Source organism: Mastigoproctus giganteus, chromosome 11, assembly GCF_048544385.1.
Source record: "Mastigoproctus giganteus isolate SK-2022 chromosome 11, ASM4854438v1, whole genome shotgun sequence".
NCBI classification, from domain to species: Eukaryota; Metazoa; Arthropoda; class Arachnida; order Uropygi; family Thelyphonidae; genus Mastigoproctus; species Mastigoproctus giganteus.
In genome coordinates, this window is record NC_143585.1 from 37,866,494 (window position 1) to 37,880,056 (window position 13,563).

The window sequence follows — 13,563 nt, forward strand, 5'->3', positions numbered from 1 at the left end:
GAAAATAAAAGCCCTTTGTTCCAGTATCAGTTGGAATGATACCTTTATATAAAAACCTTTATTTTATATAAAAATTTACCTTTGGATACCTTTATATAAAAACACTAAGGGCTTATTGTTTTTATGTTAATCATCATTAGGTCATTCATACTACAGTGAAATGTCACTATAATGAATTTGTGACCAAAATATATTTATTATAAAAATTTTGCTACATTGAAATACAATAAAAATATCAGAACAATTGTTACATGATAATTATAATGAAAGATGTATTTATGTAATTTCATATTTTTTAATGAAAAATTTTAAAAATGTTTTATTTTATTTATTTATTTTTCATGCTTGTTATTTTTAACAAGCATGAAAGTATAGTCCGTTCCATTTTCAAATTTATAAAACCATAATAAGCACAACTATCAGGGGATATGAAATAAACCATGCATTTTTTACAAAAATGCAAACACCCATAATTTCAATAATGCTGGCACCTCATTTATCAGCACATTTCACCAAACATCCCCTAAAATGTAACAATAGTCTAAACAACCTCTACAACTTCCAGAATCATTCAAGTAAAACTTTAGGCATTTAACTGTCCAGTTATAAATAATTGGAGCATTGCCAGATGCTAAAGTTGAAAAAGTGTATGTCAGATTTAGAAATTTCATTATAATGATAATAATTGTTACAAAAGAGTAAACAACACTGCACTCCAATAATTTTTATAGGCAAAAAATTATTGAGTTTATTAGCATTAGCAGAGGCATACAATGCACGAAAGCAAGCTTATACAGCATCAGCCAAAAAAAAAAAAAAAAACCCCTCCCATTTCATCCCTCATTCATTCCAAATGCCTGTCCAGCTCAGCCTTGAATTTATCTTGGCTATTAGCTTCCACAACAAACGATGGAAGCCTGTTCCACCAATCAACTACAAATCCTTTCCGCACATCTATTCTACAACTCAATTTGAAACTGTGCCCCCCTCAGGTTCTTAGTCTGAGCAAGATGAAGAATCCCATCAGAATTCATCTTGCTCAACCCATTCAAGGCCTTATACACCTCAATAAGATCACCTTGCAGATGCCTACTCTCCAGGCGCTGCAATTTGCAGAACTTAAGCCCTTCTTGATAAGCGCACTCCTTTGTTCCCCTCATCTATCTTGTTGCCCTTCTTTGTACTCGTTCTAGTAACTCTACATCCTTCCTAAAATTAGGCAGGTGGGCAGGAGCGGCAGTGTGTAGCACACGCTTCTTGATTAGACTGGGGTTCGAGCCCGTGACCACCAAATACAGAGGATGCGGAAAGGTCAGGGAATAACCACCGCATATCCCTGGAGCAATATGGCCTTAGTTGCTAATGCTCCTAAAAACCAAATAACAAACAAAAAAAAAAACCTTCCTAAAATGAGGCCTCCAGACCTGTACACAGTACTTTAGGTGTAGCCTGACCATTGCCTTGTATAACGGGATTATCACCTCCCTATCCCTGCTAGCAAAATTCCTATATATCATTGACAAGACTGCATGACCTGCCCTGGCAGCCTGTCTGCACTGCTCAGCAAACTTCATATTTGGCTGCACAATTACACCCAAGTCTTTTTCACTTTCCACTTCCCTGAATGTAGTACTACCAAGTTGGTACATTTCTCTTTGGTTATTGCTACCCATATGCAGTACTTTGCACTTCTCAGCCCATTTGCCCAACTTATCTAGATCCAGTTGGAGTAGCATACTGTCATTACTGTTGTTAACAACCCTGCTAACCTTTGTATCATCTGCAAACTTGGACATTAAACCTGGTATACCTTCATCAATATCATTGATAAATATACAAAACAAAAGTGGGCTCAACACCGAACCCTGGGGAACTCCACTAATAACATTTGTCCATGAAGAGCAGTGTCCATTGATTACCACTCTCTGTTGTCTCTCACTGAACCATCCCTTTATCCATTGTTGCTATAATGGATAAAGGGATGGTTCAGTGGCTTACCCTTGATGCCATACCTCTCCAATTTGTACAGCAGTCTTCCATGTGCAGCAGTATCAAAAACCTTTCTAAGATCCAAATATATGATATCAAAGTTATTCCCGTTCCTTTGTGACCACATCATAGTAAGCAATCAAATTGGTCAGACAAGACCTCCCTTTGACAAACCCATGCTGTGTCTTAACTATTACTGCAGTCTTATTATTATTATTATTATTATTATTAACCAAATGGTGCAAGGCTTTTGCTGCACCAGACAAAAAAAAAAAAAAAAATTCTAACTTACCCTAAAAGAGAGAGAGAAGTAGAAGGAAATCACCAAGGAAGAGAAGAATGATGATTTTGTCTAGATGATCCTGCAATGCTTCTTTAACCAGTGATTCTATTATTTTCCCCGCAACACAAGTTAAACTAACAGGTCTGTAATTACTTGTGTCACCTTTTGAACCTTTTGAATTGGTGATACATTTGCACATCTCCAGTCCATGGGGATCTCCCCTGAGTCCAAGGAAGCTCTCATAATTATGGCTAATGGTTTGCTTACTTCCTTTTCTACTTCCTTTAATATAACTGGATAGATCCTGTCCACCCCAGGTGCCTTCCTTATTGCGTGATGATCAAGTGCAAGCTCTGGCATTGATGTGGATAGCTGAGAGCTTGATTGGCCTCTCAATTTAGATCCTTCAAGCTCTCATATAAGCCCATAACAACGCTGAGTTGTCGCCTGATTTCCTCACACCCCTTACATCATGCACACGCAAAGATATTCCCCTTGGCAATATTATGTCCCGTACCTGATTGCTCCACAAACATCAAGCAAGCAGTGTATTTTAAAAGGCTGTGATTCAGAGGGCAACTGCCCCACTCAGTTCTCCCCTGAACCACAGCATTCCCATTAGCTTGAGCCTTTTGCTTTTCTGCTCTGGTCTGAGTCATGATTTTGATTCAATATCAATAAAATTTCAATTTCAGTACAGAATTATAACCCTAAACTAATATCCCAACACAGTTATAACACTGTATATCTATATATTTTTTTCAGTATCAAGTATTATCTCCAAGTTTTGTTATATATTAATTAATAATGTTACGTTTCTAAAATCTAAGTTGTTATATGTATTTAGTTAAAAAGTAAAATTTAATTGGCAATGAAGTTTGACAAGATTAATAAATTTTACTGATTAATTGATAATATTATATACTGCACTATACTAAGCAAACGCTGTCTAGTACGGGATATAATGTTGTATCATATAACGATGGTGGCAAGTTACGAACAGTAAATTTACGGACACTGAGTATTAATTAACTTCCAAAATCTTGCTGTCTCAAGTCAGAATAAACCAAGGATCTTGACTAGGTCTATAAGCTATTTATAGAAAATAATTTAATATAACAATTAGTCAATAAAGCGGCTAAATATAGCTAAAAACTTCCTGTTTGCTGGAGCTGCAAAACTTGTAAAACATGTGGATTGGATACCCTTACCGATACTAAGTAATAACCTACAAAATCTCTATAGAAGTTAAAAATTAAACCAAGTATCGTAACTAGGAATATAAAGCTACTCTAGAAAATAAGTTAATATGCCAATTTAAGTTAATAAAACAGAAAAAACTTATCTATTTTCCAGAGCCATAAAAACTTTGCCTGAACAAGGCTACTCTCATTCCCAAAAAGTAACAACATTCTTCTCTTGAACAGCCTTAGTACATTTATTGGAAAACCAAGGTTTGGATAAAGGACAAGATTTTAAAGTGGAGTGTGGAATAAAGGATTCCATTCGTAAGAGAATAATTTCACTGACACGATCTGACCAAACGTTGACATCAGAAGTTTTGAAACAGTAATCTGATCAAGGAAAAGAAAAAAAGAAATCTCGCAGGTCATCCCATTTTGCATTCTTTTAATGCCAAACAAAACGAGGTTGGGAATAGCCATGAGATTAAGGCTCCATTGGAGAAGAGACAATCACCAAGTTGTGATCTGAGGTGCGTAAAGGACCACTCACTTCGACTGTGTACTTAGAAGGGATTGTTTATGAGAAAAAGATCAAGCATATTGGCTGTATGGTTAGGATTGTCTGGCATTCTTGTAGGTAAATGAACAGTCTGTGCAAGGTCATTAGTAATTGCAAAAGCCTCAGCATCTCGACGAGCTGGCTCGGTGTGACTAGAAAACGGAAGCCAGCTGGAGTTATGAACATTATAAAATCACCAAGGAAAATTACCTCTCTGTTAGGAAAGTTGGACTGGAGAAAGTCAAGTTGCAAAGAGAGGAAGTCAAAGAGCTCCAAGTGATTAGTGGAGTTGGGAGAACTGTAGAGACAACAGATGAATTTGACACAATGAGGTAAAGAGAATTTAAGCCAGCGAAGACCAAAAAGAGGAGATTCCAAATTATCAAGTCTCTGACAGGAAATATCAGAACGGGCAATATGCACAAGTACCACCTTTGAGGCAAAAGGAATCATACAGCAAATAATTTGGCAACTGAGATGAGCAGTAGTTGAATCAACTGATAACTGAGATTCTGTCAGAAAAAGTACATGGGGTTTGGCAGACTGCAAGTGGAAATGGACATCATTGAAATTAGAATTGAGAACACATATATTTGTGAAATGAACGCCGGCTAGTTTATGTCAAACACAGACCTGTGTATCACCTGATAATTTTTATTTATCTCATGCATTTTTATTCTCTGCCACAAGTCATATCAGTTTAGCCGACATCAATTTATGTATAAGCCTTGAACAGTATCTCTTAGTTGGTATAAAAAGCCTAATAGCTTCTAGTCCAAATTAATTGATAAGGCTCTCGTGTGCTCCCTTCTATCATATCTGGGTAGAATTGCCTACACTTTTAATTTTAATCCTAACTCAAGACTTTTTCTGTGTTTCCCTGTACTTGTTAAGCAAATCTCCTGTTATTAATATCATTAGTAAACATGCACAAGTGAGGTTTGAAAAGTTTATGCCTGAATATGAAGGGTTGTTGTATACAGTGTTAAAAATTTCTGTACTTAATGTATAACACTTCAAATTGTATCCACCAAGTTTTATGCAGTTTCAATAACATATTTTTTTTAATTACTGGTCCTGAAGTCATCAATGTTGTATGAATATTGGAAAGATGGACAAACTCCGTCACCATGCAATCATCCAATATTTGGTAAAAAGAAGGGACTAATGCAAAATCAATTTATAAGGATATGATTTCAACATTGAGGGAGGATGCACAATCTTTATTCCATGGTTAAAAAGTGAGCAGCAGAATTTAAATGAGGGAGAGAGCGCCTGGTAGATAACCCATGCTGTGAAATACCTGCAACATCCACCACTCCAAAAGTTGTTGGCAGTGTGCATTATCTGGTGATGAGTGATTAACAAATTGCTGTTCATTAAATTACATTGCCAGCATCTTGGGAATCTCATCTGATAGCATGTACCGCATAATAACAGAAGTTCTCCCTATGGAAAAGGTGTCAGCACAATTGGTCTCAAAGTTGACAGCAGAAAAAAATGCACAGGAATTAGCATTAGTTGAGGCATATGATGCAAGAAAGCAAGCTTATACAGCATCAGCCAAAAAAAAACCTTCTCATTTTACCCATCCGGTCACTTCAAATGTTTGTCTAATTCAGCCTTAAATTTATTAAAGCTATCAACTTCCACAATAACAGATGGAAGTCTGTTCTAGCAATCAACTACCCGCCGGCTAAAGACAAACTTCCGCACATCTGTTCTATAACCGTCTTTCCTTAATTTGAATCTATGCCCCCGCAGGTTCTTAATCTGAGCAAGCAGAAGTATTCCATCAGCATTGAGCCTGCTCAAACTATTCAAGGCTTTATACACCTCAGTCAGTTAGCCAGAGCAGCAAAATCTTGTCCAATATGTGGATGACATAATACTGAGTTGTCAAGTAAAGTGAATATTCACATTATTTTCAAATGGATCTAGCTGACTTTCTTGCAAGGTTTGTGACCATAGATGTGGGTCCAAAACTTACAGCCAGAGATAAAGGAGCAGTCCAAAGTGGAGAAACAGATATTTAACTCCCCCCCTCCAAAATATGCCAAGTCAATTCCTTCTGCTGGCAAGATAATGGCATTAGTTTTTTGAGATGCTGATGGATTGTTGCTAGTGGATTACCTTCAGAAAGGCCAGACAACCACAAAGGCATTTCAGAGGTTGAGGTGTTTGAATGAAATAATCAAAGACAAAAGCCGTGGAAAGCTGAGCAAAGGAATCTTGTTCCACCAGGGCAGTGCACCTACTTACAAGTCCAAGGTCTTTAATACACAAGTTAGAAGAAAAGTAGAATGTTAGCAGGACAGCTTTATCTTTAGCTGAGGTGGCAATAGAACCAGGTTTGGACACAGGTGGGAATAGTGATGGTCAAAAGTTGTGGCTAATAACTTTGGCAAGAGACCAGAATGCTGGACTACCATTTGGACAAGAAACAAGTTTTCTACTCTTAGTCTGTTAAAAATCTAGTTTAGGCTGATTAATAACTGTTTTATAATTGTTTCAAGCTTTGTTGTAGGTAGAAAATGAACTAGGGCAATGCACCTGCTCACAAGTCTGTCTTTGCCATGGCTGAACTGCATGAGTGCTGCTTTGAAATCTTGAACCAGCCCCTATATTCATCAAATCTAGCACTTGGACTTTCGCCTAATTGGGAAAAATACCTAGCTGGCATCCATTTTCCCACAGTGACATCATTGCTGCATTGAATGCATTCCTGAAGGCCTAAGAGAAAACTTTCTTTTACAGTGGGAATCAATGCATTGCAGCATCAGTAGAAAAAGTTCAAAGGGGATTATGTTGAAAAGTAATGTGACCAGACTCCTCAAATAAACTCTTCATACTCAGGCCATGAACTTTTCAAATGGCCCCCTTATAACAATTATCACCTTTAGTGTCCTTTAAAGATGATAGCTATCTTCAATAGCTTCTCTTTAGACTCTGGTCCTCTTCCTGCTGTTTTTCCCCACCCTAGTCCTGTTTTGCACAATGAAATTCCCATTTCCCCTATAGTTGTGGAGATAGGGAAAATTCCTGGTGCTGTCAGACACCTAACACACTTCCCCTACATTTGAGTCACCAATTATAATTTCTTCTTGTGGGACCAAGGATCTTTGCTGTAGAGGATTTTATTTATTGTGTTGTCTGATGCTGGAGTATGGGCTGTATTGTTGTGATGGGCAGCTGAGTGCTTGATAGGTCCTTCTCTTTTAATGCTTCAAAGGCAACAACCCTATTCTTCAAGCTTTCATATAAGCCCATCAGAACATTGAATTTAAGCTTAACCTCCTTATGCTCTTTGCAATGAACATGTGCACAAGGCATCCCCTTTAGCTGTATCATATCCTGATAAAGGTAGCTGTGCAAAGAGGGAACAAGTAGAGCACTTAATGTAATCCTGATCCATTGGAGAACTGCCCTCAGTAGTTCCCTCCACTGAACCAAAGCATTCTTGCTGCTTTGAGATATTTGCTTTGTTGCTCTACTCTAAGACATGATTTTAGTCTAAATTTAATTTAAAAATAACACATGAAACTAAGAGACATAAGAATCTGCTGACGAGGCTAGTAGGGGCCAGACGTGTTCAAAGCCGCTAAGTGGATTTTTCTTATTTATTGATTTGAAATTATTGTTTTCTAAAACTTTTGATTTAAATTTAGTAGTATAGCATTATTTTGTGATTTTCTGATTAATTTGGTGTATTTATTCTTTACTCGGCCTTGCAATTGCATAAAAGTATCGGTAAGGGTATCCACGTGTTACAAGTCGCAACTCCACTGAACGAGAAGTTTTTTAGCCATATTTAGCCGCTTATTGAATATTTTTTACATCAAATTATTTTTTGTAAGTAGATTATAGACCTAGTAAGGATCGTTAGTTTATTCTGAATTGAGACAGCGAGATTTGAAAATTAATTAATACTTAAGTGTCCATAGGTTTACCGTTCGTAACTTCCCGCCTTTGTCTTTGTCATATGATCGTTATATACCGAACCTAGATAGCGTTAGTATAGTATAGGTTATAATATTTTCAGTGATGGGTAAAATCTGTTAAACTTGTTGAACTTCGTTGGCATTTAAATTGTACTTTTAACTAAATACATATACCGAATTAGATTACAAAAATAACATAATTAATTAATACATAACTGATACGGAAGTTATATAAAGGGAACTCGGAGATAATTAATACTTGACACTAAAAAATATATATCCCGTTATAACTGTGTTGGGAGATAAGTTAGGGTATAAACTGAAATTGAAATTTTATTTAAATTAAAAGAAATCATGACTCAGCCCAGAAGAGCAAAACAAAAGGCTCAAGCTAATGCAAGTGCTGTGGCTCAGAGGAGAACTGAGGGGAGCAGTTGCCTTCTGAATCACAGCCTTTTAAAATGCACAGCTTGCATGATGTTTGTGGAGCATTCAGGTACGGGACATGATATTGCCATGGGGGATGTCGTTGTGTGCGCGCGATGTAAGGAGTGTATCGAAATCAGGCAACAACTCAGCGTTCTAATGGGCCTGTATGAGAGCTTGAAGGACAGGGTGGATGCCCTCGAAGAAACTAAATTGAGGGCCCATCAATTTCTCAGCTGCCCACATCAACGCCAGAGCTTGCACTTGGTCATCGCGCAACACAGCGGCAACCCCCAAGGCAGAATGCGCTGGTCCCAAAGGAACTAGTAGTTGTTGGTGACTCTATTGTCAGGGAAACGGGGAACATGCTTTGTAAAAAGGATAGGTGGAACAGGACCAGGGTATGTCTGCCAGGGGCAAAGGTTGATGACGTTGTAGAGCGAATATCATCTTTTAAGGGCACAAAAGGTGATATAGTTGTACACGTTGGCACTAATGATATCAAGAGTAGGAGACCGGCAGAATTGCTTAACAAGGTTTACTTAACAAGGTTTACTTACAGGTCACTGTTGAAAAAAAGCCGTGAAATAGGGTTGAATTTGAAAGTGTCTGTAATTCTGCCCAGACACGATAGGAGGGAGTATATGATGAGAGCCTTGTCGATCAATTCGGCCCTGGAAAGATTGTACCGTACATGTTAACAGGAGAGATTGCTTCTACAGGGATGGGATACACTTAAATAGAAAGGGTGCAAGAATATTTGCTGATGCTATCGAGGCAGTGTTAGGTGGGTCGGAAAACTGCTAGCTTGGGGGGAGACAAAGACCAATAGATTGACAGTAGCCACTGGCAGAGGTGAAAGAGATTCTTGCACTGCTTCTATTGGAATGAGCAGAAGCCTGAAAAACAAGATGCAGGATATTTCAGAGACTGCTGGGAGTCATTGCGGTACAAGTAAACACACGGGTTGTGTTAGGGTAGCTAAGAATAGAAATAAGTGCATGTATACTTGCGTGTACACCAATGCTAGGAGTTTAGTAAATAAATTTGATGAATTTGAGGTATTGCTCAAAACATCAAAGGCAGATATTGTTGGGATATCAGAGACGTGGTGTCACACAGATATAAGGAATGCAGAACTGGAATTTGGGGAGTACAACGTCTACAGAAAGGATAGACTGGATAGGAAGGGAGGAGGGGTTATGCTATTAGTTAAGAAATACATAAAATCCAAGGAAGTGAAACCAGTGGACATCGCCGGACAGTGCAGTGTCGAGTCGGTTTGGTGTGACATAAGCATTGGGAGATCAAAATTGAGAGTAGGAGTGTGCTATAGGCCTAATGACTCTGATGAGTATAGTAAGAAAATGTACAGGGAAATAGAGTGGGCCAGTAAATCAGAGAGTCTTATAATGGGGGATTTTAATTTCCCAGATATTGACTGGAATTTGTGGGTTGATCACTCACACACCAGCAAGGCTTTTGTGGATTTATTGGTTGTTTGTTTTCTACATCAGCATGTTCGGGAGGCAACTAGAGGGAGTAATATACTTGATTTGATTATCAGTAGTGATTTTTCATGCATAAGAAACTGCAGATAAAGGAACCACTAGGTGGCAGTGATCACAGTGGGCTGAAGTCGGATTTATTCAATTAGGTCTAAAGTAAAGGAAAAGAAAAGTCAGGAGTAAAGGAAAGGGTTCTTGCTTTCATAAAGGCGACTACGATGGTCTGAGACAGTATTTAAATTCATACAATGGGACCAACTGATGATGTTACCAACAGCAAATTCAAAATGGGCAACATTCAAAGAACTTATCTTGAAAGCTACTAGGCTTTACATATCAACTAAGAAATATTGTTCGAGGTTTAGACCTAAATGGATGTCAGATGAATTAAAGAGACATATGGCAGAGAAAAAAAAATGCATGGGATACATATAAATTAACATGTGACACAGAAGCCTATGATAGATATAAGCTTGTGTGTAACCAAGTCACAAAGGAGGTTAGGCAGGCAAAGGTAGATTAAGAGAAATCTTTGGCAAAGGATGCAAAGAAAAACAGTCCACTGGTTTCACTTCCTTCTAGAGTTTACTTATGTAAACTCTAGAAGGAAGGGGATGAATCAGATTGGTCCACTTGATATCAATGGTTCAACTGTTGATGATCCTGCTCAGGTAGCTAACAAACTAAATGAATATTTTGCATCGACATTCACATGAGGAGTTATTCAGCGAGGGGAATGCCAGAGGTGTATTCAACTCTGGCAGTAAGCTAGATAATCTTGTAATAACATAGTAAAGTGGAGGAGAAATTGTTGAAAATAAACACTAGAAAGGTAGCTGGGGTGGATGGGATCTATCCAGTTATATTAAAGGAGGCAGCAGAGGAAGTAAGCAAACCCTTAGCCATAATTATGAGAGCTTCCTTGGACTCAGGTGAGGTACCCATAGACTGGAGATGTGCAAATGTGACCCCAATTCACAAAGGAGGATCAAAGGCTGACAAAGTAATTATAGACCAGTGAGTTTAACTTCTGTTCCAGGAAAATTAATGGAGGCACTAAAGAAGCACTGCAGGATCATCTAGACAAGACTTCAGTTATAGCTCAGACACAGCATGGTTTCTTGCCTGACCAGCTTGATTGGATACCATGATGCAGTCACAAAAGGGCTGGATGGAGGGAATAACTTTGATATTATATACTTGGATCTTAGAAAGGCTTTTGATACTGTTGCACATGGAAGACTGCTGCACAAATTGGAGCAATGTGGCATTGGAGGCAAATTGCTGCTATGGATAAAGGGGTGGTTGAGGGGGAGAAGACAGAGAGTGGTAATTAATGGACACTGCTCATCGTGGACTAATGTTATTAGTGGAGTTCCTCAGGGTTCAGTGTTGGGTCCATTATTGTTTTCTGTATTTATAAATAATATTGATGATGGTATATCAAGCTTAATGTCCAAGTTTGCAGACGATACAAAGGTTGGCAGGGTTGTTAAGGACACTACCGACGCTATGCTGCTGCAACAGGATTTGGAAAGGTTGAGCAGATGGGCTGAGATGTGGCAAATGAAGTTTAACATTGACAAATGTAAAGTACTATATATGGGAAACAGCAACCTCAGAGCAACGTATCAACTATGTGGTACTACACTGACAGTGATAGAGAATGAAAAGGACCTGGGGGTAATTGTGCAGGCAGATATGAAGTTTTCTGAGCAGTGCAGACAGGCTGCAAGAGTAGCTCATGGTGTCTTGTTAATTATATACAGGAAGTTTTCTAGCAGGGATAAGGAGGTGATTATTCCCTTGCATAAGGCAATGGTCAGGCCACACCTTGAGTACTGTATACAGGTCTGGAGGCCTCATTTCAAGAAGGATGTAAAGCTGCTGGAACAAGTACAGAGAAGGGCAACAAGATTAGTGAATGGAACAAAGGGTTGCTCTTACGAAGAAAGGCTTAAGTTTTGCAAATTACAGTGTCTGGAGACTAGGCACCGGCGAGGTGATCTGATAGAGGTGTATAAAGCCTTGAATGGTTTGAGCATGCTCAATGCTGATGGGATTCTTCCTCTTGCTCAAAATAATCACCTGAGAGGGCCTAAATTCAAATTGAGGAAAGACAGATATAGGACAGATGTGCAGAAATTTGCCTTTAGCCAGCAGGTAGTTGGTTGGTGGAACAGACTTCCATCCCTTGTTGTGGTGGTTGATAGCCTAAATAAATTTAAGGCTCAGCTGGACAGGTATTTTGAATGAACAGAGGGGTGAAGAGGAAGGGGTTTTTTGTTGTTTTTTTTTGGCTGATGCTGCATAAGCTTGCTTTCTTGTATCATATGCCTCTACTAATAGTAGTAGTAGTAGTAGTGGCATGTGATGCAAGAAAGCAAATGTATGAGCTTATGCAGCATCAGCCGAAAAAAAAAAAAAAAAATCACACCATTCCCTCCAAATGCCTGTCCAGTTCCTCCTTAAATTTATTCAACCTATCAACTTCCACAACGACAGATGGAAGTTTGTTCCAGCAATTAACCACCCGCTGGCTAAAGGAAAATTTCCGCACATCTATTCTACATCTGTCTTTTCTTAATTTGAATTTATGCCCCCTTAGATTCGTAATCTGAACAAGCAGAAGGATCCCATCAGAATTCAGTGTGCTCAACCCATTCAAGGCCTTATATACCTCAATCAGATCACCGCGCAGGTGCCTAGTCTCCAGCCACTGCAATTTGCAGAACTTAAGCCTCTCTTGGTAAGAGGATCCCTTCATTCCCCTCACCAATCTTGTTGCCCTTCTCTGTACACGCTCAAGTAAATCTACATCCTTCCTAAAATGAGGCCTCCAGACCTGTACGCAGTACTCAAGCCGTGGCCTGACCATTGCCTTATACAGAGGGATAATCACCTCCTTTTCCCTGCTAGCAAAATTCCTATATATCATTGACAAAACCCCTTGACCTGCCCTGGCAGCCTGTCTGCATTGCTCAGAAAACTTCATATCTGCCTGCACAATTACTCCCAGGTCTTTTTCATTTTCTACCACCTTAAGAGTAGTACCACACAGTTGGTACGTTTCTCTGGGGTTACTTCTACCCATATGTAGTACTTTGCATTTGTCAAGGTTAAACTTCAGTTGCCACTTCTTAGCCCATCTGCCCAAATTATCTAGATCCTGTTGCAGTAGCACACTGCCATTACTGTCATTAACAACCCTGCCAACCTTTGTATCATCTGCAAACTTCGACATTAAGCCTGATATACCTTCATCAATATCATTGATAAATATACAAAACAACAGTGGACCTAACACTGAACCCTGTGGGACTCCACTAATAACATTAGTCCGTGAAGAGCAGCACCCATTGATTACCACCCTCTGTCTTCTCCCACTCAACCATCCTTTTATCCAAAGTGGAAATGAAAATCGTTGAGATTAGGAAGTGTTTGGGAGGTTTAGATCTTTTAGCAGATAAGTTTGCTGTATTATTTTCTGTGTATTCAATTGTAAGAAAAAAGGGGGGGGGGGAATGCTGTATGAAATAATGAAATTTTTGGATATGCATACACATTGTAAGAATATACCCAGATCCATGATATAATTTGGCCTCAACAATACCCCCCCCCCCCACACCTACACATTAGTCAGACTCCCTCCAGTCACTGTCTGGCACAGTAG

The 13,563-nt window shown here is 38.8% G+C and overlaps 1 protein-coding gene across 1 annotated transcript in view; it reads left to right on the forward strand.

Annotated features, from left to right (window-relative positions):
* The window catches only part of htt (huntingtin), a 688,215-nt gene that overhangs the window by 290,469 nt on the left and 384,183 nt on the right, over positions 1-13,563 (forward strand). The gene's annotated exons all lie outside the window — the stretch shown is intronic.